This window comes from Anastrepha ludens, chromosome 6 (genome assembly GCF_028408465.1).
Source record: "Anastrepha ludens isolate Willacy chromosome 6, idAnaLude1.1, whole genome shotgun sequence".
In the NCBI taxonomy this organism is placed as follows: Eukaryota; Metazoa; Arthropoda; class Insecta; order Diptera; family Tephritidae; genus Anastrepha; species Anastrepha ludens.
The window spans coordinates 59,092,929-59,120,877 of NC_071502.1; the positions used below are offsets into that span (position 1 = coordinate 59,092,929).

General features: G+C 36.1%; 1 non-coding gene across 1 annotated transcript; it reads left to right on the forward strand.

Annotated features, from left to right (window-relative positions):
- The first annotated feature begins 20,119 nt into the window (after positions 1-20,119).
- Positions 20,120-20,226, forward strand: LOC128868993 (U6 spliceosomal RNA). Its single transcript, XR_008455197.1, has one exon. It is a non-coding gene; the product is annotated as a U6 spliceosomal RNA (small nuclear RNA).
- The last annotated feature ends 7,723 nt before the right edge of the window (positions 20,227-27,949 follow it).

Consider the following 27,949-nt stretch of genomic DNA (forward strand, 5'->3'; position numbering starts at 1 on the left):
TGAGAGTCATGGCGACAGGTGCTATAAGAAAACGTTACAATTTTTTGCATTGCAGAGTTGCCAACTTCAGTTTCACAATGCGGTGGTAAGGAATGCATTCTATGTGACGTAATTATGTTTCTAAGTAGAAGATTCAATATTTTACGTCCAATATGACGTCTCCACCGCAGCTTACGTTTGAGTTTATTGCCCCTAGCGTGTTTCGCCACAACCGCCAGTAAAAACACTTGTCAAATCCCATGCAAATATCATAACCCAAACCCAAAAATTGTAGAGAATAACATTGCTCCTTCTGAATTTGCCGTGTCGTAAGAGTCCATCAATAAACAACCAAAAGGAAGGGGAATAACTTATTTGTGAAGAAGAAGAGTAGGCGAAAGCAGTAGAAACTAGCAAACAAGATCAACTATAAACACACACACGCACACTTTCTTGCCGCGGCGTTTTCCGCATAAAACACAAAAACTGCTTTTGGAGGCTTTATATTCATTTGAGCTTTAATAAATTAACACTCGGCATGTTTTTGCATTAGTTTCTTTAGTTTTAATCTCACAAATTACAATATTGCCAAACCATTCACTGAGTTTTCACAAACAATTCTTCTTTCTTTTCCTAATATATTTTTCGAATTTGAGCTTAGTTGAGCAATGAATACGATTATTAAAGATTTCTGGATAATAAATATTTCCCTTTACGTGCGTGTTGCGAATTTGAGTCAAATCGGATTATAAATAAAAATTTTAAAGATTCATCGCCTCCTATGCCCACAAAATCCTACTATTTTTTCTAATTGACTTGAAGACAAACTTATCCTGTGAATTTGAGCTAAACGCGGAAAAACGGCTATCATATCATATAATCTATATCATCTACTGCGACTACTTGAGAACCTGTTCCTGTTTGCCTAAACTTAATCAAATATCTTTGTAAGTGTCAGCCTTCGTAATAAGCTCAGCTTTGATTTGGCCAGGTAGGCACATACAAAACATATCGCGTGTGTAGCAGATACAGAAGAAGTAAATGAAGGTAAATAAAAGGTATTCAGTTGGCTTCTAATATATACCGACACCTCCAAAATGGACAGTAGAGTCGAATAGTCAGAGATAGCATTGCGCTGTCTGAATCAATAGATATTTCATTCGTCCGTATTCGCGACCATAGAAGCATGCACGATTTTCTGAGTGGATCCGAAGAGTGATAGTGAGCTGATCACTCGGAGTAATTTAGGAGAACTAAACTTGGAATTGGAGGCCGCTGTGACCGAATGGGTTGGTGCATGACAGAGTATTGGGAAAATCGACGGTATCTGGGGTTCCAGAAGAAAACTTATCAGAATGGCGGTTCACGCATTAATTGGGTAATGAGCAAGATACTTGGACGATCGTACTACAAACCAACCAACCAGCCAAATTCAATATTTAAAGGATCTTATTTAAAATTGGTTTCTTCTACTATGGATATCCATTAGTAGATGACATCATTAGTTATCCTTAAAATCAAGTGATATTTCGTACGAGAAGTAACCAGAGTTGAAAGCTTCCAATTACGAGCTAAGGATCTTTCTTGTCCGCGGTGATAGTTTAAAATTAAAGTCGTTAACAAGGCTTGTGTGTCAGCGGTAGATTCATTCGGTCAGTTATGGCGAATCTGATGCATACTACTGGAAATTTAGTTGTACTAACTGTATCGAAGTCCTTCGAAACTTTTAGCTTTCTACATTTGTTTTTCACCTCCACTAAGTGATAAGAAATGAAGAGAAGTCTGGAAACCTTCTTAGCCGATAAAGACGTTTGCTGAAAAAAGCTATCTATTTTAAAAATTCCGTAACATTGAAAGTCGCGCACAAAGAGAGTAAATATAAGAAATGAAGGCAAAACTAAATATCTCGATATTTACCGTAAAGAAAAGAGACGAAACCCTGAAAACATCGAATTTGGAGCATTCACCTTTGAGGGTATTCATCACTTTAAATATCGAGGAGTTCTAATATAAATGAAAACAGCTGTAATGACGAAATACAATACAGAATAAAAAACAGCAAACAAGCGTTTTACGCCCACACAAAATTACTGAAGTCTAAACTGCTAATACGTGAATGTAATCTGCGCCTCTACTGTCAATAATACTGCCGGATCTGTCTTACGGCTGCGAGTGCTGGACAATGACAAGCAAAGTCGAAATTAGCTTAAGAATTTCCTAAAGAAAACTAATGTGGAGAGTGTTTAGCTCCGTACGCTGCAACAACGAATTGCTGAGAAGACGAATTGCCGGTGAGAAGACGTCGTTAAGCACATAAAATCCCAAATAGTTCTATAGTTAGTCCACACTGTGCGCATGAAAGGCAATCGCTCTCAAAAATATTTTTTAGCAACAAATTCTCTAATGACCGATGCCCCCGGATGTGCTTGACCAATTCATAGTCGACTTAAAAAAGCTACAAGTTAGGAGCTGGGGCTCTATTACTATGGATCGTGCAGAATGGAAGAGAATTATTGACGAAGTTAAAACTCACCCTGAGCTGTAATCATTACTTGATAATGATGTTAGCGGCAATATCTAGGAGTCATCTTCTTTGGAGTACACCTAGCAAATTTGTGAACCGATTCCTCTTAAGTGATAAGTAGCCAGTCAGATAAAAATCTCCACTATCTATTCTGAGACTTTTGCTATACAAAAAGCAGTAAATGTAGAATTGGAAGTTATACTAAGAGATGTATAAGCCCAGTACTATTCATTGGCCTACTTTCGTGAAACTATTACACTTGATGAATAATGAGATCCAATATTACAAATATCAGGTAAGAGATCCAAAACATTTCTTAACCTTACCAGGATCGATGTTAGGGTAACAACAGGCTTTTTACTGTTCATTGCCAAATTATGATTTTGTTCAGTACAGGTTGTGCAACGAAGGACAAAAAACAGGCGCATATTTCACTACCTAAGATAATCTTTTTAGAAGTGCAGAAATTAGGTAAATTGGGTTAGCAGATCAGTCTTACAACAGATCAATTCCAATACAATAACTTAGGGGCTTCCTCCCCTTCTCTAATACCCCGAAGGCTCTCAAATGCATATACATTTGTATCTATAATTGGCGCGTACATCCTCTGTTAGATGTTTGACCCAACTCATCCACTAATTTGTGGTGTACAGTTTAATGCCGCCTCCGAACGACTGATGTGTTTTATGAGCAGCTTTTTCATGGAAGAAATATACTCGTAGGTTTGCCATTTCCTGCCGCAGGGCGACCGCTATTAGAAAAGTCTTTTTTGGTGTTTGGAACCTGCCCCCTACCAAATGGTAGCCACGCGCAAACCTATTCAACTACGGCGGCAACCTCAAATGAAGAGGAGGGCTGAAAAAGAGGAGTTTTTGTTTTCATACTTATAACATAATAACCAAATAATTTTGAAGAAACTCATATGGTCAAAAAGCAATTTATGTTGCAATAGTAACATAACAAATCGATTAGCTAAAGCACATTGCTCGTTTCGATACCTTGATGCCTTAAAAGGTGCTCCACCAAATTCACATGCCCAAAAATTCACCAAGCAACCAGAAATAAATGTCTACAGTCATCTTTGCCATATCTGTTGCATAATTAAGAAAGAAGAAGGAAGAAAAAGCTGAAATATTACAGCCGTATATAAAGTTTATGGCCGCACTCAGCCTGTACCAAAAATAGGAGGTGCAAATGGATATGTTTGGGTACATATGAGTGAATTCATGTCAATTTGTATGTACCATACAAGTTTCTGCTACTCCGACTCTTACGCCCGTGTCAAACTGAAGAAGTATATCATTAATTTTCATTTCAGTGCAACATCAATTGTTGCAACTGCAGCGGCAGCCAGCGCAATGTTTGTTATCGACTGGTAGTGGTAGTGACCACAATGAAACGAAATAAAATCCGCAAAACTGTAACAACAACAGCCTCGAAAAAAAGGAAAAGCATCGCCGAACAGGTAGTGTAATAACAGTGGCCAAAAGCATGCAACAGTGATAATGAGAGTAACACAAAATGTAGGTCACTTGTGCCAGTTCAACTCGATTTGCTGTTGTCGGTATTTTTTTTTTTTTTGTTTTTTATTTTTGTGTCTTGTATACTTGGCACTCTCTGACCGCTTGTTTACTTAAATGGTTGGCAGTCGTTTTTTTGTTGGCTCTTCACTTACATTTGTGTTCATACATATGTTTCGCTTTGGTTTGCAGGTGGAAAATTGGCTTATTCCGCTTGTTGTGCATCCTCTGTCAATAGCGAACGGGTAGCGTTGAAATGAAATCGAGAGTTGTAAAGAAAGGAGGAAGTGAGGAAAAGTAGTTAGGGGAGAATTGAATGTGTTGTAAAAGAAACCAATAAATGGGTTAACGCGTCGAAATATGATCACTTTCAATTTTTGTCGGTGTTGTTGGTCGTTATTGGTAAAATCAGTACGAAAAACGCAAAGTCATCAGCAGTTTAGGGTATTCAAAAATAATGATAATTTATAAGGAGTATGAACATAAATGGAAGAAGATTAAGGTTCGTTTTCTGAATGTCTAACTAATAGTTGCTTTAAACTGACGTTAATTTACCGTAAGATAAAAGCAATTTCGATTTAACCAAGCCCTGATTAGCTAACATCTGATTAGTGCACTCCTCATGATTGTTGTTTACAATACATTTACGATGAAAAATTTTTGCCGGCTTAAAAACAAATCAGCAATCGTTGCATGACTTGCATGAATTGTTTCGGCTGTATTTTTGGCACAAGGAATTTTTTCACATTATTTATCAAGAATTGATGTTAAGTTTTAAGCTTAAGAAAAATGAGACCTATAAAAAATATTCCTGTTTATTACAGGAAAAGACCTTGGCATAATAAAGAACTGAGAAAACTTAAAAAATTCAGAAACGAATATTTCAAAACATTTAACTTATCAAACCCCAATACTCATAAATATTTACATTTTTCTAGAGAACTTAAATCTGGGTATTGCAATTCAAAGCGAAATTATATACCTAAGTTCGCATCTTAACACCCACATTTTACCTTTCCTATCTCTATTCTTTCTACAGAAATCTATCCGGGTGTAGTCGTAGTAAGTTCGCATCTTAACACCCACATTTTACCTTTCCTATCTCTATTCTTTCTACAGAAATCTATCCGGGTGTAGTGTCCTGACTGAGTGCTTAGACTTGTCCAACCCCCAAAAAAGTAATCTAATCTAAGTTGGAATCGAATATAAATGTAAGTTCTAGTTTTTTCTGGCGACACTTTAAATATAAAATCAAGTACTCAAGTGTCACTTGAACATAAAGATGGAATACGGCAACTCAAGGAATCAAAAAAAATTTGATGCAGACGGACCATCTTCGTATCCTTTTTCAAAGCTGCTCTGCAATTGCCTGGCCATATTCATTAATGCTCAATAAATCCTCTGAACGGGGGGAGTTCATAGATGCCTGGAAAATACCAACTATTAATCCAGTATTCAAAAGTGGCAACAAGAACAATATTGCCAATTATAGACCTATTTGTAAACTATACACGGTTTCAAAGAAAGATAAAATTAATTTCGAGTTAATCATTTATTCTCAGCAGGCCAACATGATTTGATGAAAGGCAGATCAACTGTTTCAAATCTTGCAGTGTTTTCTAAATATAATATAACATATAAACCATATATTGGCTTTTAAAAATAAAGTCGAAGCTTACACTGTGTGCACAGACTTTTCAAAAGTATTTGATGAGTTTAATCACACGGTTTCAATTTCCGAATAGAGGGCTATAGGATTTAACTCGACTATTTTATAGTGTATTAAGTCCTATCTCTGATCTCAGAAATGAGTTGTTAATATTGATGGTGCGTCATTTACATATTTCTCTTAATATGCCCTCTGGTGTCTCTCTGGGAAATAAACTGGGTCGCCTACTTTTTATAATTTTTGTTAATGACATTTCCTACTTGTTCAATACCGCATATTTTCTTTTGTATCATGATTATTATATACTCGGTATACGAGTATATATTACTCCGTGATTGCTAGTACAGCAGACTCCATAAATCTTCAATCGGATTTTGGTAACGTCATTGGATCATGAAAAAGAATAAGTAAAATTTATGTTTCTTTTTCTAAATCTTGTTCTCTTATACCTACTTCCTACCACATTGGTAGTTCCAGTTTATCCAGTCCAAGTGAAATTATTGATTTTAGTGTGGTATTTGATTCTAGATTCTCTTTTCAAAGATATTTACTCTTGCTTTTATTCAACGCTTTAGTTCGCACTTTGTTGATCCATTCACACTAAAGTTGTTATATACCACTCTCGTGCGTTCGAAGCTGGAATATGCCGTCTTTATTTGGTCACCTATTATACGATGTGTGTTCAAAAAACCAGGTGAATTTTCACTTATTATTTTTTTCAATTATTATTTCTTATGTTGGTACACTCGTATCGAAGATATGTTCACGGTTTAGCAATATAGCTAAAATTATTAGTTTGTTTGTGAGAGGCATAAGTAGACAAGTGTTTTGCATGTTTGGCGATTTTCGGCTGTTGAAAAAAGGGATCAAAGTTGCTTCAAATTTGTGAAAAAAAATGGAATTAAGTACTCAAAAATACTTGAAATGTTGACAGTGGCATACGGTGAGAATACTCTGAGTCAAAAAATGTTTACAACTGGTACAAGCTTTTCACAGGAGGTCGAGAAGATGTGAAAGACGACGCTCGGTCTGAATGCCTCAGCACATCAACACCGATGAAAATGTTTAGAAAGTGAAGAAAATTGTTATGGAGAATCGTCGAATCACAATTAGAGAAGTTGCTCAGGATGCCGGCATATCGGTTGACTCATGCCAAGCAAACTTTTTTGAAAACTTTGGGCATGAAGCGTGTGGCAGCGAAGTTCGTTCCAAAATTGCTGAAATTTGATCAAAACCAACGTGGCATGAGCATCACCAAGGAATCGTTGAATGACGTCAACGATGATCCAGATTTACTTAGAAGGGTCATAATTGGAGGCGAATCATGGGTATGTGGTTATTACATCGAAAGCAAAGCCCAATCGTCCCAATGGAAGACTCTAAGAGAGCCCATACAAAAAAAACACGCTAAGTTCGATCAAATGTAAAGATTTTGCTCACTGTTTTCTTCGATTACCATGGCGTAGTGCGTCAGAAGTTTTTACTACAAGGTCGTACGGTAAAGAAGGAGTTGTGCGCCGTTTACGTGAAGCTATACGAAAAACGGGCGGAATTGTGGAATCAAAATACATGGCTTTCGTATTATCGTTGCTTGTGAGATATTATTTGGCCAAAAACAGTACCATTATCATGCCTCAGGGACCGTATTCACCAGATTTGGTTTTGCGACGATTGAGGAGATAAACCCCGAATCGCTGAGAGAGCTCAGGGACATACCAAAAAGTGCATACCAAGAACTGCTTCGAGAATTGGAAAAAAACGCTGGTACAAGTGTATTATATCTGAGGGGACTACTGAAGGGACGCCTTTGAAGGGCATAAAATAGAAATTGATGAATAAATAAATAAAATGACCATAGTAAATAAATTTAGCCAAAGAATCCAAAACGATACACTACATGGGTCTAGGTCTTTCATCTTTCGAACTGCTTCGCCCCCAGACAATGCCCCTCAAATTGTTGCACAGTATAATTAGTAATTCTGCTTACATAGATATGTATACCTGACACGCAAACTTGATCACATTTCTGAGTTATACCTAAAAATACTTAATTGGAGATTGTATAAGTTATTTTACCGTCTCCCATTACCATTTATTTGCGGATGAAAATCTGACCCATTTTTCAACTCTTTTCAATGGAACATTAAATCCACTCCTGCGTATTTTCTTCATTATCTTCTTCTAGTTATTGATTACGCTTAGGAGCAACTTTTGTAAATGACACTATAAAATAACAACGAATGAATGAAGCTGAACAACTTGATACCGCGAATGAAATTCATTGTGAAGATGTGAAAATGGCAAGCGTTTTGCACACAGCACACTAAGTTACAGAAACTTTTGGTTTTGCACGAGTATACGGAGTGAAATGTTGGATACTGAAAGTTGCTGACATGAACAGACATGAGGCCTTTAGGTTAGACAGGCCTTAGCAACGTATCTGAACGATGGGCTGCAGCTAAAAATTGTTATAAAAATAAATAAATAATTAGCGCGTACACTTCTGTTAGGTGCTTTGCCGAGCTCCTCCTCTTATTTGCGGCGTGCGCCTTGATGTTGTTCCATAAATGGAGAGGCTTACAGTTTTAAGCCGACTACGAAGGGCAAATAGTTTTTATGAGGAGATTTTTCGTGGCAGAAATACACTCGTAGGTTTGCCATTGCCTGTCGAGGGGCGACCGCTATTAGAAAAAACGTTTTCTTCACTTTGGTGTTTCACGCAGATTTGAACCTACGCACTCCCAAATGGTCGTCGGCTTCGGCGGCCGCTGTAGTTATACATTCATTATGCTTATAGAGAAACTATAAACAATATAAATTAAATTGAATTATTGCTAGCAGTAGTAAATTTTATTGTAAAAATAATTATTGCATGATCGCTAACAATTGAAATCGAATAAGCAAATAAGGAAGAAGAAGAAGTCAATACTCAGTTCAGTGACTTTTACTTAACATGTTGATTAAACACATAACTCCGACCAACTCGTTAATTTGCCAAAATCCTATTGATAAATCAATGAGGTAAAAGGGCTCTGACCTCGCATAAGCCAGACAAATATATTTTTTTGATGCTCTAGGCTCCATTTAGGATTACAGATAAAAGGATAAATTAAATTCTATTTTATGATTTGTACTATTTTAGCTTGCCAATTTTTCAACTAACCTATCGCATTTTCTGCAGGGGCGCTCTTAACGGTAAAACTGCATGTAACAGAAACGCCAATTTATTGAGCGGCACATAATCGAATATTTATTTGTAACAATCAAAAACACTAGTTATTTCGATTGAATAACCAATACCAGGTACAGATGCACACACACGCACGCACACTTTATACATAACTAGTATGTATAAGTATTATCACAACGCAAAAATCTACTGCTCCACCAATTATCTTAACCTTTCCTCATGACTGGACTCAGAGTCAGTAGGCGAATAATGTTGCGAACCAGTACCGCTGGTACAAAGAGCAATTGGTGCCATCACCACCAACTAACTTGAAAGTATAAAAGAAGAAAACCAGTCAAAAACTAAAAACAAAAAAGGAGAAATATAAGTCATCATAAGCAGGAATCACGCAGTGCAGGCGCAAGTGGAGCAGACAGTCAACGGGTAAGCAGCCAAATAGCCAAGGAAGCTGCAATGCAAAGGAAACATAACAGACGCAGCAGGATGAGACGCAGTGAAATCGAATAGAAAGTGTAAAATGGCAAAAAAAGTACTTGTTTAACAAGCCAGCAAGGCGAGGCGCAAGGCACACCTGTGCATCTTTGGGCAACGTTTGTCAACGGACTGTTGGGCAGCTGCCTGCGGTTGGCAGTTGGCAGTTGGCGATTAGCAAAAACTGGTTCATTTGATGGGTGGCAAGCAAGTTGCATCCTGGAATGCATTTCACCATTGCTTTAAAAGTGCAGGCTTTAATTTACGTTTGTTTCTATGATTTTTTAAATGTTGTTACCAGCATAACTACATAGATTTCTGCACTTGCACAATGATTATGTAATTGCCGCTGTGTGTATAAGTATGAATGTACTTGTGAATACGTGTGTGCCTAAAATTACGTGTCCGATTTAGTTATGCAAAGCCGTCAAGTACCTGTTCATTGTTGGATAATAAAGAAAAATGTTGCAGATGATATCAGAACCCTCCTATGGCCGACATCCTTCCTTGTGTGGTAAGATTAGGTAAGGTTACGGTGGATACCTGTTGTGATGCCACTAATTTGCGCTCAAGCTCCCCCTCTAATTCACAATATGGTGAATAAAATATAATTAATAAAGTAATGCCGATTCCAAGTCTGCTAGATATCTAACGAAGTAAGAGCTTAGACAGCATTATCGCATTCTGGGATGAGATATCTAATTTAATGCTCAATCCTTCTAGGCCAAACATGTCTAATTACCTCACAAGCGGACTCCGGGGTCCATTTACTATCGACGAACGCAATGGAGATCGCTCTGATCTGCAGCTTCCTTGAGGATAAAGAGATGTCCACAGAACTGACCAATTCCAGATCAGTTTAACCTAGTCAGCTCAGCCAGGAACGGAGACAACATTCGTGGGGCATCACTCAGCCTGCTGATTAAGAATAGTTCTACATTCAATTGCTTTGGAAGAAGTAAAGCCTGATCAGATTGGAGGTACTTTTTCCAATAGGGGTTTTTTGGCTTATAACGCATGCCTACTGCCAAACTAAATACATATTTGTTTTCAATATTCATTGACATTTCACCATTGGAAGACTTACGTCTCACCAACGTTTACAAATCGTACAAATGTATTACGGAAATCGACGCTCTGTGAAAAGTGTTCAATGTGCGCTCGGGCTAACTTATGGCCTTCAGCGATGAGGCCTATTTTTGGCTTAAAGGATACGTCAATAGGCAAAATTGTCATATTTGGGCTGAAGAGCAACCCGAAGCCATTCTAGAACAGCCATTCTGGAACAGCCATTATCTCGATTCAAAAAAACCGTTTGCTGCGGCCTATGGACTGGAGTAATCATCGGCCCATATTTCTTCAAAGACGAGGCTGGCGCTCTGGTAACAGTGAATGGCAAACGCTAGCGCGCCATGATAAACGACTTTTGATGCCTAAAATTTAATTCCGTGATCTCCATAACATATGGCGCTACGTGCTATACAGTTCGTAAAACAGTGAATTTGATGTGTCGTTGTTTCGGTGAGCAATTCATCTCTCGCCTCGGATCAGTGATTGGCCACCAAGATCATGTGATATCACACCTTTAGACTTTAATTTGTGAGGTATGTAAAGTCGAAATACTTTGGAGATAAATCAGCTTCGTTTGAGGTATTGGAAGCTAAAATTACTAAAGTTATTCACGAGATATCGACCGAAGTCCTCCAGCGAGGCATTCAAAATTAATGTTTACGGATGGCCGAATTACGGCGCAGTTGGGGCAAACATGAATGGTTCTACACAAAAATAATAAAGTTTGCTCAATCAATTTGAATTTCGATGCCTCTAAATTTAACACCCTTTATTATTGCACTGCACAAATTTTGTGTCAACTTGACTGGCAGAGTAGGTAGTGATACGTTTTCTGGCAACAGACGGGTTCCTTAGCTTAAAACACGCTGCAGTAGTCGGTAGACGTGGACATAGATTCAGCTACAGCACTTCTGAGTGGATACCTCTTCCGACCTTTTTATATAGTCTTGAGCCATCAGTGAAGATGGTCACCTAGTCAGGGTTAATGGGCTGAACTTTTTACGGAGCAATATAGTATAGTCTTTTATATGTTTGTAGAAGAGTTTCGAGAATTTTTGAAAAAATCTGGGAAATTTCTGGGATAAGCATGCATTCAGTCTGTTTGCGTTACTATTAGATATCTATTGAGAAAAGATTTAATAAAGTCTCAAGAACCTGGGTTGGAGGAGAAGATAGCGCTCCTTTGATAGGTATGGATGCTAAACCGTGAACCATCCACATTTTGCTCTCGGTTACCATATTTTCCACTGTTTATCAACAAACCAGAAAGTGTGCCATGCACCCTTTTAAGCTCCATCTCTTACATATAGCCGTTTTGCATGCATAAAGTGCATTGACCGCTTTTCCGGAGTCAGGGGCAGAGAACTCCACTCTAAGGAATGCCACTCGCGGCGTGTCTAGTAATAGCCCTCATGAGCTAGTAGTTCTTTTCTCAAGAGGTAGTGGAACAAACTCCATCAGTTTTCGATCCCAACCCGGTTGAAGTAGGGCCCTCATAACTACATCCAGATAAATGTTATTGGAAGCCGTTCCAATATCTAGAAAGGTACCCAGCGTAAATTCTTGTGTGGTAAACCCAAAGCTGAAACTGAAGTAAGTAGATATTTCAAACACATAAAACTAGATAGAGTAGAATTCGTTTAATTTTCTATCGACTTTCCATTAAACAAACATTTTTTGAAGCATTTAAGAAATGTTGAATTCTAAAATTTATTTTCAACTACATTCTGCTTGCCCTAACTACAACATCTTCGATCTGCTTTCAAAATTGTGAAGAAATTATTATCAATTCTGACAAAAAATTATAAAGGATGTAGATTTAAGTTAAGACTCCCATTGTCTTTGGCCTCTTCTTCATAGCTAACTAAGTGAAATTTTGTTAGTCACTCATCTAACCTGAAAAAAATGCGAAAATTTTGTCCACCGCAATTTTTGCAGACAGCAGGCTTGGAAATGCTCTCATTAGAGCTCCAAATATCCGGGTTTCGAGCAGTATTCGCTCGAAACTCGTTTATTGCTCAAATGTTTATTCGAAATTTTTGAGCTTTTGAACAATTTTAGTAGTTCAACAAAAATTTTAAATTTGATTTAAAACCATTTGTTTAATTTTTATTCGAAAGAACTCATATACTCGAGTTCAAGCTCGAACATTTTCGAGTAAAGGGCATCGAAAAGGTGTGCGAGTACTCGTTTCTCATTTATCCGAGATGTTCAAAATTGTGCAAAATCGAGAGTTTTAGTTTACACATGAAATCATTACTCACTGTTTCACAGAAATGAAAATAAGCTAAATGTGAATGAGATTTTACACTTTCTGTACACCTGAATTACAAAAACATATTTTTTAAATCTAAATCTTAAAAATAGAAATAACTCTTTTTAGTACTTTTTCTTTATTTTGGCTTCCTTAAATGGCAAGCAGGGTTAGAGAAAATATTGCAACTATTTTTGCTTTTTTTATTGCCAGAAACTTTATATTTAAAAAAAAAAACGAAACTTTGTTGAACTACAACTTGAAAACATTTATTTTAAAACTAAAAATTATGATTTTCTAGAGTATTTGATTTGATGTTGGTCTCTTGCAAAAGTCCCACAAACATCGCCCAACATACGAGTGCTGTATTTGCCGTAGTGTCGTTTTTCCAAGCTCGAAATATCCTAATGCGGCATTTCATCATGCTTCTCGCTAAAGTCTGCTAGGCTCCCGGTCTAGAAGTGGAAATGGGAGTGTAAAAAGTGATTCCTTGATATGTCGAAAGTAGTTTTTCCATCACTTTTTTGTTACTTGCTGGTGGTTGCCCAAAAAATTTTGCGTGATATTTTTTAAAACTTTTCACACAAACTACCCTAACGGACTCAAATTTCCTTCGAATATGGTATCTTTGCACAACTACCTCATCTGAGCAAATATGAGCTGTCCATTTCTTATCTTGATGTGTCGCATAGAAGCTAAAATAATCATTCACCAACTCAGTGAAATTTCATAGTTGGCTTCGGAAAGTTAACTCACCATGTATGTAATGTGTGTAGCGATAACTGTTCGGAGGATTCATAAATATGTGCATACCTTTGCGTGTTGAGAAACTAACAACGAGTAGTTTATGCTTTCCAAAGCCACAACTTTTTCACTACTTTTTCAAGAAAAACATTGCATACTACACACAATAATATTAGCCGAAAATGCAGTAAAATCATATGTAGCTGTCACAACAAATCTTTAGGTGACATAAAAATAATAATTTCTCTTATTATAATGAGGGTATGTTGAAAAGTAAAAATTAGCCTACAGAATTCGTGAGGTAAAAACCCTTTTTTAGTGTAATTTTTACCACATTAATGGTAAACGATAAAATACAGTAACAATTCACTAAGTTATTATAAAAATTATGATTCACAACTACTGCTTATAAATTATTTACTAATTTCGGTGCTACCTGTTTTTTCACAAAAAGCCGCCAAAAGTGTGTTTTCGTTGTTATTGCAATTGAGGCTTACAACAACTTCCTAGTTGTTGACAAGAGACACGCACGCACGCACATATGTGTGTCTATTTGTAAGCGCTGTCAAATTAAATACGTAGCGTAAAACCTGAGAAAGGCATTACAAACGAAAGACTTAAGACACAAACTTGCAATACCTCGCATTTGTCAGACTTATTTTGTCTTATTTTCGAGCCTCTTTTTTTGTAATGTATTTTGCTCACATTTATTACACCTGTCATGCTATACTCGTTGTTATTGTTCTTTTTCTTTTATAAAATTTTTATATTGACAGTTTGCGCGTCTTGCTCTGTAAAACAATTCCTTTTCCGCTTTATACCAAAATCTGCGTGCATGTGAGAAATGTCTAACTTTGGTAAATATTATACAAAAATTAAGTCAAACGTTGCCATCAATGCATGTATAAGTATGCTTATACAGGGTGGCGCATAATTAATCACTTTATCGGAAGATTTATACTTTTTTTGTATGTCGTACGTCAGTCATATTTGATACTGGTGAGCTAGACAGCTGCCATCATTTTTATTTAGTAACAAATGTATTCACAAACAAAATTGGATGATTAATTTTGCGCCACCTTGTATGTACTTATATATTTAGAGGCAGCTATTTATTTAACTATGACAGTAAAGATATATTAATTAGTGGCGAATGGTAAGTCACTCGCGCCTTTGCTAAACTAAAAACACAGCTTCAAAACCAAAGACCATAAACATACTTCATGCAGGCAGATGTACTCACACATAAGTACATATCTTAATTTGGATGTGTGAATGGAACGAATGAAAGTGTGACAGCGAAAAGGCAAAGTCACGCAAACATTTTTCCTTTTACTTAAAAGAGCGGTGGGCTCCTTTCCTTTCGGCTTGCATTAGCTGAGCAATTAAAATAATAAAAACGCTACTGATGTTTTGTAGACAAAACGTCGCGTCGATTGCATCATTACCTTTTACATAAAAATGTACACGTAATATTACCTTTTCCAAGTATAATAATTCCTAATTGTGGTTGTCAATTCATTGTGTGCAAAATATGTATAAAATCAAGCGAAAGTATGCTTTCTTTCCGAACTACTTTTCTTCACGATTCAACTAACCCACTAGCCAATTTGTGAGAGGCTATAGCCAATCTGTTTTATTAACGAGATACTAAATTTGTTTCAAAGCAATGAAATAACAATAAATCCATAGACAAATAGACTTAGCGAAATAGTCAACCAGTTTCCTACTTTTTGTTCTAAAATAGCTGCACAATATTTTATTGAGCTGCCTCATAATGTATTTAATTAAGTGAGTGTACGAACTAGCGGTATATTAGATTAGGTTATACTAGCTGACTGAAGCCTTGCAGAGACTATTTTGGTCCATAGAGATACCAGATCAGAGTCCAATTTAGCGAAAATATGCATCACTCAAGCGACCGCCGTAGCCGAATGGGTTGGTGCGTGACGGCCAATTGGAATTCAGAGAGAACGTAGGTTCGAATCCCGGTGAAAGCTCAAAATAAAGAAAAAGTTGTTTCTAATAGCGGTCACCCCTCGGCAGGCAATGGCAAATTTCCGAGTGCATTTCTGCCATGAAAAAGCTTCTCATAAAAAATATCTGTCGTTTGGAGTCAGCTTGAAACTGTAGGTTCCTCCATTCGTGGAACAACATCAAGACGCACACCACAAATAGGAGGAGGAGCTCAGCCAAACACTTAAAAAGGGTGTACGCGTGTACGTATATATATATATATGCATCACACAAGATGCGCGATAGTTCTTTATTTTGTCTTTCGCTTCAAATCCCCTTGCGTTTGAATGCTGCTTGAAATTTGAGTTTTTTGAATAAAATTGTCATATCCCGTATGACTGGCAAGTGCTTTTTTATACAGATTTCATAATTGAAGAGATTCCTTAAAGCAAATTGAGTAGTTTCCATTAGAAAATAAATAATTTGTATACGATTAAATTCGCTTTTTAGGAGCACACAAGTATTCTAGCTTATAGCGAATCGGAGCTCTCCGCAGAATAGCGCTAAAAGTAAATTGAAATAAAAATAGCATCCAGAACTTTTTGATAAATCCTAATGGATATGGAAAAACTAAAAGAACTGGTCTAAAGCCTTGACGACAGGTATAAGAAAAAGGTATTGTAGAGAGATAAGAGAGAGATAAGACGGTTGACTGTCAATAAAAACATCAGCCCAAACGAAATTAGATGTGAACTTTCTCTCAATTTTGTTATATGAAAAGGAGAATTCAGCAAATTTTGAGTGAAGATGCAAATTCAGCTTACTTCACTCCACAAAGTAGCCGATAATCATATGTTCTGGGATGATGAATGTCAATTCATAATTTTTAGTGATGAAAAAACATTTGATCTCGATGGGCTTGATGGTTGTCAGAAGTATTGGGGAGATATTTCAGTCACTCCGAAAATTTCCACGGTAGCTCTTTTATGACCTGGAGTGAATTTTGCTAGAGCGGCAAGACCCCAATTTTTTTATTTTTTTATTTACAAAGGATGAACGCAGAACCTTACGTTGGATAATGTTTTTTTTTTTTGTTAAATAGTAAAGCATAACATTTTAAATTTAAGTGTCGCACAACTCACAGAATATGGTACAATAACCTTAATTCTACAACATATTTATTTTTATTATCACAGATCTACGTTTCTTTTTTGAAAGGTATTTCAGAGGAAAACACTACCATAAGTATTAAAAACGTCTGCTATAAATCTTACAAGCTAATATGTATTGTCATTTTAACAGCAATAGAAAAAGTATTTATTAAATTTTGTCGAAGAATTTCACAGTAAGTTTTGGACATTTTAACAGGGCAATGCTCCAATCTACAGCACTAAGCGTTTGTAACGAGTTCTTTGCGCCAAAAAATTATCCTGTGCTAAAGTGGCCCGCAGTTAGTTCAGACCTAAATACAATGGATAACCTGAGGTGCGTACCTAGTAAGAACGTTTTAAAGCCAGTTTAATAGCCTAATAAAAAAAATAAATGACACGCGTACACTTCTGTCAGGTGATTGGCCGAGTGTGCGTCTCAACGTTGATCAACAAATAGAGGGACCTACAGTTTTAAGTCGACTCCAAACGGCAGATATCATTTTTTAGCTGCTTTTTAATGGCAGAAAAACGAGGTGTGTTCAAAAAATAAGCTGAAGGTTTCAAATTTAGCGGACTACGTACATTCGACTTCCGATTACAATTTTTTTATGTTGGTGCTCTCGTCTAGAAGATATGTTCAAGGTTTTAGCAATAATAGCATGCTTAGTTTGCTTGTGAGAGACATAACTAAGACAATTATTTTGCGTGTTCGGCGATTTTCTGCTATCGACTCTTGGCTCTCCTGAACTCTTCCATTGGGATGATTGGACTTTGGTTTCGATGTGATAACCATATATGCATGATTCGTCACCAGTTATGATCCTTGTACGCAAATCGTACACTCGGAGGTTTGCCATTTGCCTGACGAGGGGCTACCGTAATAATACAGTCTGTGGTTTAAGGTAGCGGCAGCTGTAGCTGAATGAGTTGGTGCATGACTACCATTCGGAAGTCCACAGGCTCGAAAACCCGGGCACGAAACATTAATTGATAGAAAAAGTCTCTCTAATTGCGATTACTCCTCGGCATACAGCGGGGAATCTACGAGTGTATTTCTGCCATGAAAAAGCTCTTCATAAAAATCCACCTGTCGTTCGGAGGCCTGGGGTTCGGTCAAACACCCGAAAAAGAGTGTAAACAGCAATTATAAAAATGAGTAGTAAATTAGCTTGGGGAAAAAGAGTCCCATATTTTCTCGGTAGGTGGCTGTAGTGATCGATATATCGTAAGGACGGAGGAAATGCCCACTTTTAGAAGAAGGACGGGTTGAGCGTACACGTGTGACATCTAACAGAGGTCACGCAAAGGCTATTAGGAATGGTAGATACATACAAATTATTTAACACAATGAGTGGCAGGTTGCACTTTTTTGTACGACACCTCTACTTCTGAAGTGTCATGCCACATGAAGGCTCTTATTTTGCTCTTTTATATAATACTGCATGCTATTTTTATGTTTTTAGAGTGGGTTGATCTTTGCAAAAAATGTTGACCGAATTTTCGCACTATGACTATTTTTACGATTTCAGTTCTGGCATATAGAGCCACGTCATATAAAAACATGCGACATACAAAAACAATTAAAAAATCCAAAATTGCTCAAAATCAATATATATCACTTTCCCACTGCTGTTTTCTGTCAAAAAACCCGGCCTCCGATGAAGATTTTCGTCAAATCCGCTTGGTATTCAATGGGCTAAACAAAGCGTACTCTCACTTTTTGGGAAGACTGCATATGATATTTAATTATATGCACCGTCTCCTTGAAAACACGAATTATTGCCACAAAGTAATTTAATTAAAAATCACATACACACACATGGTGCACTTTGCATACCGCAGTAAGTACGTAACTAAATAACAGGCCAATGATGCGACTTATTCCACATCAACCATCTTGATGACCTGGTCCATTGAGTGTGAGCGTTGAGTATGCGCTAAGTAGCAAAACAAAAGTAAATAAACTACTACCTGTTCAGACGAGTTGCCAATCGACGGTAGTGAGAGTATGTGTGCTGTGGCATCTTCACATCCCAGTGTTACTTTTGACTTTTATTTATTACTTCAATTCTTCGTCTTGTTATGCCTGCTATTTACGGCTGTGCCAATGTTGTTGCACTTGTATATGTGTTGTTGTCGTTAGCAAGTCGCATGTTGCATAATACTGGTCATTGCATTTGCCGCCTTCGTTTGCTTGCAACTTATTTACATTCGTGTTGTAGGTTGCAAATGCTAAAGGCGACAATACTTGTTATCTCTTGCGTAGTTGTGGTTACACTACAGTTGTTTAAGCTATTGTTGTTGTTATTTCGTGTAAACGTGTTGCGCTTTACTCTAAAACGCGCGGTTGTGAGTAGGGAAGAGCACGGTGATGCCGCCTCATTGATGCCACCAGCAATGCCAGACACCTTCTCTGGACAGGCAATAAAAAATGGAAATACCGCACATAGTACAGCGCATCTCAATGCAAAACTTCACGTCTTACCAATACCGGTATTTTCCAAGACAAAAACAATTGCTAGAAGGGAGGAAGAGCATCTAATATGTGAGTTGTTCAACATTCACACATTACACTTGCATATATTATGAATACATATCTACAGACATCATTCGTATATACACACAATGAATACAAATATATTTATTTGTTAATCGCAACCACTATTAGATCCCACGCCAACAGTTGGTACATGCCGGAGTGCGGTAAGTGTCACAAGTTCTCCTCTTCTTCGGCTCACACTTGTAACTACTCTCACATCATTGTGTATTTGTTGCTATTGCTGTTGTTATTAGTGCGATTGCGCCTTTGCATCTTTCCACCTTTTGTGGCATTGTGGGTTGTGCGCATTTTTACTTCCGCTTCCCTGTTCGCGTTTTGGCATTTCGGAAAATTTGGCAGCTGTTTACCTCAAGAAAATGTGGATATAAAAAGTTATATGATGGGACAGTAGTTTTATTTCTTGTATTATAAAAAGGGAAAGGGAATTATTTAAATATTGGAATATTCACTAAACCAAATGGTTGCTTATTTGAATATGCAAAAACGGTCATAAATTAAGGTAGTTAAATTTTTGTAATAATTCAGCTTAATTGGTTTATCTAACGCTCAATGTGCATACTCTTGACCTGACCACTCTGAGTGCCTAGCCGTACGATATCTTTTCATATACACCCAAAGAATTATAACACACCGCTATTTTTATAAGCATATTTTTAGTTCATACTGCAACAAAACCCATATAATGCAAAGTTTCAAAATTTTTAAAACTTTGTACGAATTTTCAACTTTTAACTAGGATTTTTAGAATTTTTTTGGGTACACACTTATACAGGCCATTGAATTTTAGTATAAAAAAGTAAGGATTTTTCGCTTTCTTTCATACAAATAGAGTTTTTTTCAGTTTGAGAAATTAAAATGGTAGTGTAAATCAGATATATTGTCGAGATTAGTTTTTTTATTATCCTCCGCGGTTACGAGTTACATGGTCACTCCGATAAATCCATTTTTGACTACTTTTTTACTTATTCAATAAATCTGACCTCATGTCCTCAATGATGGCTTGAATATTGCAGCAAGTTAATTGAAAAGCGTTCTTGCTTCGGCAGAACATATACTAAAACTGGAACAATACAGAGAGGATTAGTATGACCCCTGCGCAAGGAAGGCGCGCAAAATCGTGAAGCGTTCCACATATTTTACAGCGTTCCGCTTACTTGCACTGCTCGAGATTAGCCTTAACCGTCAACCACCTACTCGACGAATGTCTACATTCGCAGCAGTAAGGAAAAATATCTTCGATAGCCAAACCCCTTCTTCGCTATTAAATCCTACTTCTCCAGGAAACATATTAAAAATATCAGATACTTATTACGAACAGGATTAAACCCCTCAATTTGATATGGACAACTACATCTTAATAGCTAATTTCATCATTCCCTCACTTTTACGCATAAGTCTCAATTAAGTCTTTCCTTTATATCCGCATCAGTGAGGCGAAGACCCTGAAAGCCAGTGCTCCTTTTTTGTGTAAAAATAATTTATTGCTTTTACTCCTTATAAATAAATAAATAAAAATAATTGAAAAGCGTGATGTAAAAAAAGTTGCTCCTTCTTGTTGTATTTGGTTCCATCGTCGATGTTTAGCTAGTTAATACTTAGAAACAAAAATTTAGTCTGCATGGTTTGATAGCGCTCGCACCAAACGTAGCAATTTTTAAATAAATAAACAAATAAAATATAAGTTTATACGGTTTACTTCTCACGTATCCTAAATGGGGGTTGGCCTAAGTCACATCAACAAGGCAGTAGTAGCAAAGTAGCTGACTCGCTTTTTTATAATTTTGTGTGCTCTCTAAATTGTCAAACTTTCTTTGCCATTTACTTTGTTTTTTGTCTAGAGAGCTCCACCAACAACAAAATACACGCAATTATTACTCTATTGCTGCTATCTTGTTGATGAGCCTTGAGTCAGCCATCGTAAATCAACAGTTTGTGCGCGCGTGCCTACGATTGTGCAATGTACACAATACAAAGGTGGTACCCACCCCGTACCGCTATTCCGCTATCAGTGAAATAGATAGAATCGCGCTTGTGTGACGACACACTTGTGGAATTTATTCGTATTTAGTTTGTGAATTGCTTCTTGATCTCACATTTCTCTCACGTATCTGCACGCCTCTCTGATGGGCACAATCATGTACTCATTCATTATTACTATCATAGATCACACACCAACCAATGGCAAGAGGCCGAGTGCATTTCTGCCCATAAGAAGCTTCTCAAAACATATGGGGTTTTCTATTTTGTATAACATAAATGTGTGTATGTATGTAAAAGTATTTTTAAGCAAATATTATTTGCTTACAAGAGAGCTCAGCTTAACGAAAATATGACAATAAATCGCTCAAAGGGCGCAGGGAGACGGTCCTTCTAGTAGTTTATTTTATATTTGGAAAATAAAAAAATAAAAAACTTTACTTAAGGTAACCTTAAAACGGTTCAGTTATATTTGAAATCGTAACTTTTTGTAAAGTTTTTAAAATTGGACCAATATAATGGGCACATCAGAAAATTTTTTTATCTTTGTTCTGTAATATTTTTTGTTAATACTACGAAATTAAATTTAACCAATATATTTGACAACCTGGAAAGAGGCCAACTGCAGAGGTAATAAATAATAGGAGTAATACCTCAAACAATTCTTCTAGCCAGTGAAAAGGTTAAAATGAAAAGAAATAATTTAATAATAATTTATAAATTCTTTTAACTTTTCACGATCAAGTACAAATATAGAATTACTCCGTATATAAACATATAACAGAGACATCACGTTTTATTCTTTTTTATTGTCCCATTTTCAACACCATATATAAAAATACTATACGATTATGTGCACTAAATTTCATTCTAATATATGCATATATACATATATATCAATTTTTGGTCGACAGAAAACAGTGGCCGCACGGACACCTTCTATTATTCCACGCATCTTGTTATGCATACTTGTTGTTACATACAACCCTTATTTGGACAATATTAGAGTATAATAACCTTGAGCGAAAAATAATTTTTCACTTGACATCTTTTCTACCTGTCCTTATTTTAATGTGTGGGCGTGTGTATGTATGTATGCAATTTAAGCTTGACTTAACAAACAAAGTTGTTTACGATAACCAGCAAACAAACAATGATTTTATTCATTCTTATCGCTAGAAAAGGATTAAGGACAATAGCACCAAAAATTCCGCGCAAACAAACAAATAAACAAAACTCAGCTGTTTTACATACCATAGACTGCAATTGGGAAATATCTTAGATGCAGGTAGTCTCTCCAGAAAGAGTATAAAAGGAGTGCAAAAATGTTTTAGAGAACAAACGCAGTTCAGCAAAAGATTCGTTAAGATCACAACGCAAGCACAGTCATATAATTCTAATTTGTAACCATTTCGAGACCAACGAAAATGAGTCTGTCAAGTCGTTTAAGCAGCTTTGCATCCTTTTTGGATTTAACAAACATCAACCAGCTGCAGTCGGAAACATTAGAGGAGAAGGTTTTAAGGGAGCACCAATTGATGCAGACACGGAAACGATTGGATTTTTCAGAAGAAATTATGGAAATCTTCGAAGAAGCCTCAACTTATAATAAATTTCCTTGTGAAAAAGCAGATCGCAAGCTTGTAAGAAAGTTTTCAGCTACTGATTTTCATGCAGACAACGACAGCGTGCATATAGAATCCAAACGACGCAGGTATTAACATGCCATCCATACCTTAGATTGGACCAGGATTCTTACTGTGATATCCAGAATATTTTCTACTTTAAAAAACATTTTGCTTTGTACCCATATATTACTACATGTTCCAAACATTTTTAAGTCATACCTATAATAAATAGAATTAATTAAATAAAAATATACTTTAAAATAAATTGTACTGTGGTAAATGTGTTTTTTTACATATGGACACCCGTGCTCAGTGGTATTATAATTTTGTTCACATAACGGTTGTATGCAAGAGCATAAAATAAAAGAGATATGTGTAGTCATACATATTTCTATATATATACATATATACCAAAATCCTCAAAATGAGGATAGGAGTCGATCCAAGCAAAACTTACTATGTTTCCATGAAATTTGTTACACACATTTCCCTTTGACCAAGGTAGTTTGGTATTGAAAACGTGTGAAATCTGTTAACAACCACCTCCATCTTCCATATAACTTTATTATGCATGGCTTCATAGATCAAGTAAAAACTTGGATGTGCTCTATACATATGTACTTATATATGTATAACAAGTTTTATTCTTTTTAGAAAATTATTAATACCAGGATGTGTACTAAATTTCATTCCAATACATAAATTTTGGTCGCCGGAAAACTATGACCGCACGGACACCTATTATTCCACGCATCTTGTTATGCATACTTGTTGTTACATACAACCCTTATTTGGACAATATTAGAGTATAATAACCTTGAGCGAAAAATAATTTTTCACTTGACATCTTTTCTACCTGTCCTTATTTTAATGTGTGGGCGTGTGTATGTATGTATGCAATTTAAGCTTGACTTAACAAACAAAGTTGTTTACGATAACCAGCAAACAAACAATGATTTTATTCATTCTTATCGCTAGAAAAGGATTAAGGACAATAGCACCAAAAATTCCGCTTTAACAAACAAACAAATAAACAAAAGACAGCTATTATAGATACACTGCAAATGCATAACATTTTAGGTAGGTGTCTCTCCAGAAAGAGTATAAAAGGAGTGCAAAAATGTTCTAGAGGACAAACGCAGTTCAGCAAGGGATTTGTTAAGATCACAGCGCACGCACAGTCATATAATTATAATTTTCCACCATTTCGAGACCAACGAAAATGAGCTTGTCAAGTCGTTTAAGTAGCTTTGAGTCCTTTTTGGATTCAACTGGCATCAAACAGCTGCAGTCACAAACATTAGAGGAGAAGGTTTTAAGGGAGCACCAATTGATGCAGACACGGAAACGATTGGATTTTTCAGAAGAAATTATGGAAATCTTCGAAGAAGCCTCAACTTATAATAAATTTAATTGTGAAAAAGCAGATCGCAAGCTTGTAAGAAAGTTTTCATCTACGGATTTTCATGCAGACAACGACAACGTGCATGTAGAATCCAAACGACGCAGGTATTAACATGCCATCCATACCTTAGATTGGACCAGGATTCTTACTGTGATATCCAGAATATTTTCTACTTTAAAAAACATTTTGCTTTGTACCCATATATTATACATGTTCCAAACATTCTTAAGCCAAATAATAATTTAAATTAATTAAATAAAAGTATACTTTAAAAATAAATTTCACTGTGGTAAATGCATTTTTTTACATATGGACACCCGTGCTCAGTGGTATTATAATTTTGTTCACATAACGGTTGTATGTAAAAGCATAAAATAAAAGAGATAGGTGTAGTCATACATATTTCTTTATATATACATATATACCAAAATCCTCAAAATGAGGATAGGAGTCGATTCAAGCAAAACTTGCTATGTTTCCATGAAATTTGTTACACACATTTCCCTTTGACCAAGGTAGTTTGGTATTGAAAACGTGTGAAATCTGTTAACAACCACCTCCATCTTCCATATAACTTTATTATGCATGGCTTCATAGATCAAGTAAAAACTTGGATGTGCTCTATACATATGTACTTATATATGTATAACAAGTTTTATTCTTTTTAGAAAATTATTAATACCAGGATGTGTACTAAATTTCATTCCAATACATAAATTTTGGTCGCCGGAAAACTATGACCGCACGGACACCTATTATTCCACGCATCTTGTTATGCATACTTGTTATTACATACAACCCTTATTTGGACAATATTAGAGTATAATAACCTTGAGCGAAAAATAATTTTTCACTTGACATCTTTTCTACCTGTCCTTATTTTAATGTGTGGGCGTGTGTATGTATGTATGCAATTTAAGCTTGACTTAACAAACAAAGTTGTTTACGATAACCAGCAAACAAACAATGATTTTATTCATTCTTATCGCTAGAAAAGGATTAAGGACAATAGCACCAAAAATTCCGCTTTAACAAACAAACAAATAAACAAAAGACAGCTATTATAGATACACTGCAAATGCATAACATTTTAGGTAGGTGTCTCTCCAGAAAGAGTATAAAAGGAGTGCAAAAATGTTCTAGAGGACAAACGCAGTTCAGCAAGGGATTTGTTAAGATCACAGCGCACGCACAGTCATATAATTATAATTTTCCACCATTTCGAGACCAACGAAAATGAGCTTGTCAAGTCGTTTAAGTAGCTTTGAGTCCTTTTTGGATTCAACTGGCATCAAACAGCTGCAGTCACAAACATTAGAGGAGAAGGTTTTAAGGGAGCACCAATTGATGCAGACACGGAAACGATTGGATTTTTCAGAAGAAATTATGGAAATCTTCGAAGAAGCCTCAACTTATAATAAATTTAATTGTGAAAAAGCAGATCGCAAGCTTGTAAGAAAGTTTTCAGCTACTGATTTTCATGCAGACAACGACAGCGTGCATATAGAATCCAAACGACGCAGGTATTAACATGCCATCCATACCTTAGATTGGACCAGGATTCTTACTGTGATATCCAGAATATTTTCTACTTTAAAAAACATTTTGCTTTGTACCCATATATTATACATGTTCCAAACATTCTTAAGCCAAATAATAAATTAAATTAATTAAATAAAAGTATACTTTAAAAATAAATTGCATTGTGATAAATGTGTTTTTTTACATATGGACACCCGTGCTCAGTGGTATTATAATTTTGTTCACATAACGGTTGTATGTAAGAGCATAAAATAAAAGAGATAGGTGTAGTCATACATATTTCTATACATATACTTATATTCCAAAATCCTCAAAATAAGGAGTCGATTCAAGCAAAACTTACTATATTTCCATGAAATTTGTTACACACATTTCCCTTTGACCAAGGTAGTTTGGTATTGAAAACGGGCGAAATCTGTTAACAATCACCTCCACCTCCCGTGTAACGGTAATTTTCAAATATGCAGAAAAAGCATTATGTTTGAAATAAGTAATGAAGAATTATTCAAATTGGGTACAAATGATGAGCCAAGAAAACAAAAAAAGGAATACGTCGCAAAAAAACAATTAAAAAAATTAGCAGTGCCACGTTCACGTTTGTTTAAAAGCGTGTAATCGACTTAATAAAATCGTCTAAATTTGGTATATCTGGTGCTCCTCCTTTAGTATGAATATTATTGAAAAAACACTATCATTTTTATATTTTCAGACTAAATTTTCGTTCGACTAAATTAAACAAATTAATAATTTGATAATTTGTTTCTGATTCATTACTCTACACCTAATGAACAAAAATTTTCAAGTCCAATACATAGAAGCAGAACCCTAGACACAGCGTTCCGGTTATAGTTGCTAAAATGTCCATTATAATTATCTTGACTCTGTGATCTCTCACTGCAATTTCCCCCCTAATACATACGAGTACATGTGAAAATAGTCCCTTTTGTTGATATCTCATTTCCCCTTTTTTTCACCAAATGCCGGAACTAATTTCTTTCACATTAATATGAATGCATTATTAAACACATCGATAAGCTTTGAAATTCAGAAATTCGCAAAAAAGATGTACACAACAAAGGCCCACAGCAAAAAAACGTGACTATCTTTGCGTCACATTTTTATGTGTCGATTTATAGCATAAAAACAAAAAGCGTTTACTTAAAAGTGTGCATGGAAATTGATGGCTTCGTACGATTACTAGCAAGAGTAAAGCGTTGAGCAAAACAAAACACAAAAATACAAAAAAAGAACAAAGTGATATGTCGGATAAAAGACTGAAAATCAAGGTAATAACTATTGCTTGTGGAGTGGCAGCAAAGCCCGATTTCATAAAAGTCTGACCTCTGTCAGTTGTGCGACATTCACTGAGGGTAATGAGTACATATAAGAGTATAAATGTGTGTATGTGTATATGGAGGAAAAATGGAGAAAACTTCCTGCCTTAAAGAGGATAAACATACAATAAAGTACAAATAAAAATTGGCAACCTAACACACTTGTTGACTTTCTGGTTATTCGTCTGATTGACCAAGAGTTTGTCGGCTGCGAAGAGCAGCTCCCTCTATGTACCATTATTCGGAAGATGTGCAATTTGCGATGAGCAATAAAGATTTTAATGGCGCTTGATCGTGACAGCAAAAGCTAAAAACTCGTACACATACTGACATAATGAACGAATGTATAAGTGAATGAATGAGTAGATGGAGGAAGCGCATCCAAACAAGGCGACGCTACAAGATGCACCATCACAAACATTGGCGTTCATAGGATTGCATAAGATCGATATGCAGACATAAAAAGTGGTAAGCAACTAGTGCAGCAGACTGCCACTCCAATGTTGTTGACTTTACCGACAAAAAAATATCCTCACCATACGAGGTAACAGCGATTTAACAATCCGTTAGCCCCTGTGATGAAGTTTTAGCAGCGTCAGATAACGTTTACTTTTAACATTGGTAGGGTTTATTGGCTGCACAAGACGGCTTGAAATCCGTAAGGGAACGAATTTATGTATGTAACAGGGTGGTTCCAACAGAAGTTAGGTTTTGAATCATAGGTAGTATTGACAATGACAGCTCCGATTGACACTGAGCTTTTGAATGCTACTCAAAATCCTATCTCAATGAAATGTAATAAAACGCTTTACGCTTGAATACTATTGGAAAATAATGCAAGCTTATGTCCAGCATCAATTAGGTCTGCTGTATAGGTAGTTTACGCAAAAATGGCTGATGAAACTGCGACCGAAAGTGAATTACTCAATTTTTTAATTTCTCTTGGCCTTGACCTTAACCCTCTAGCAGGCAAA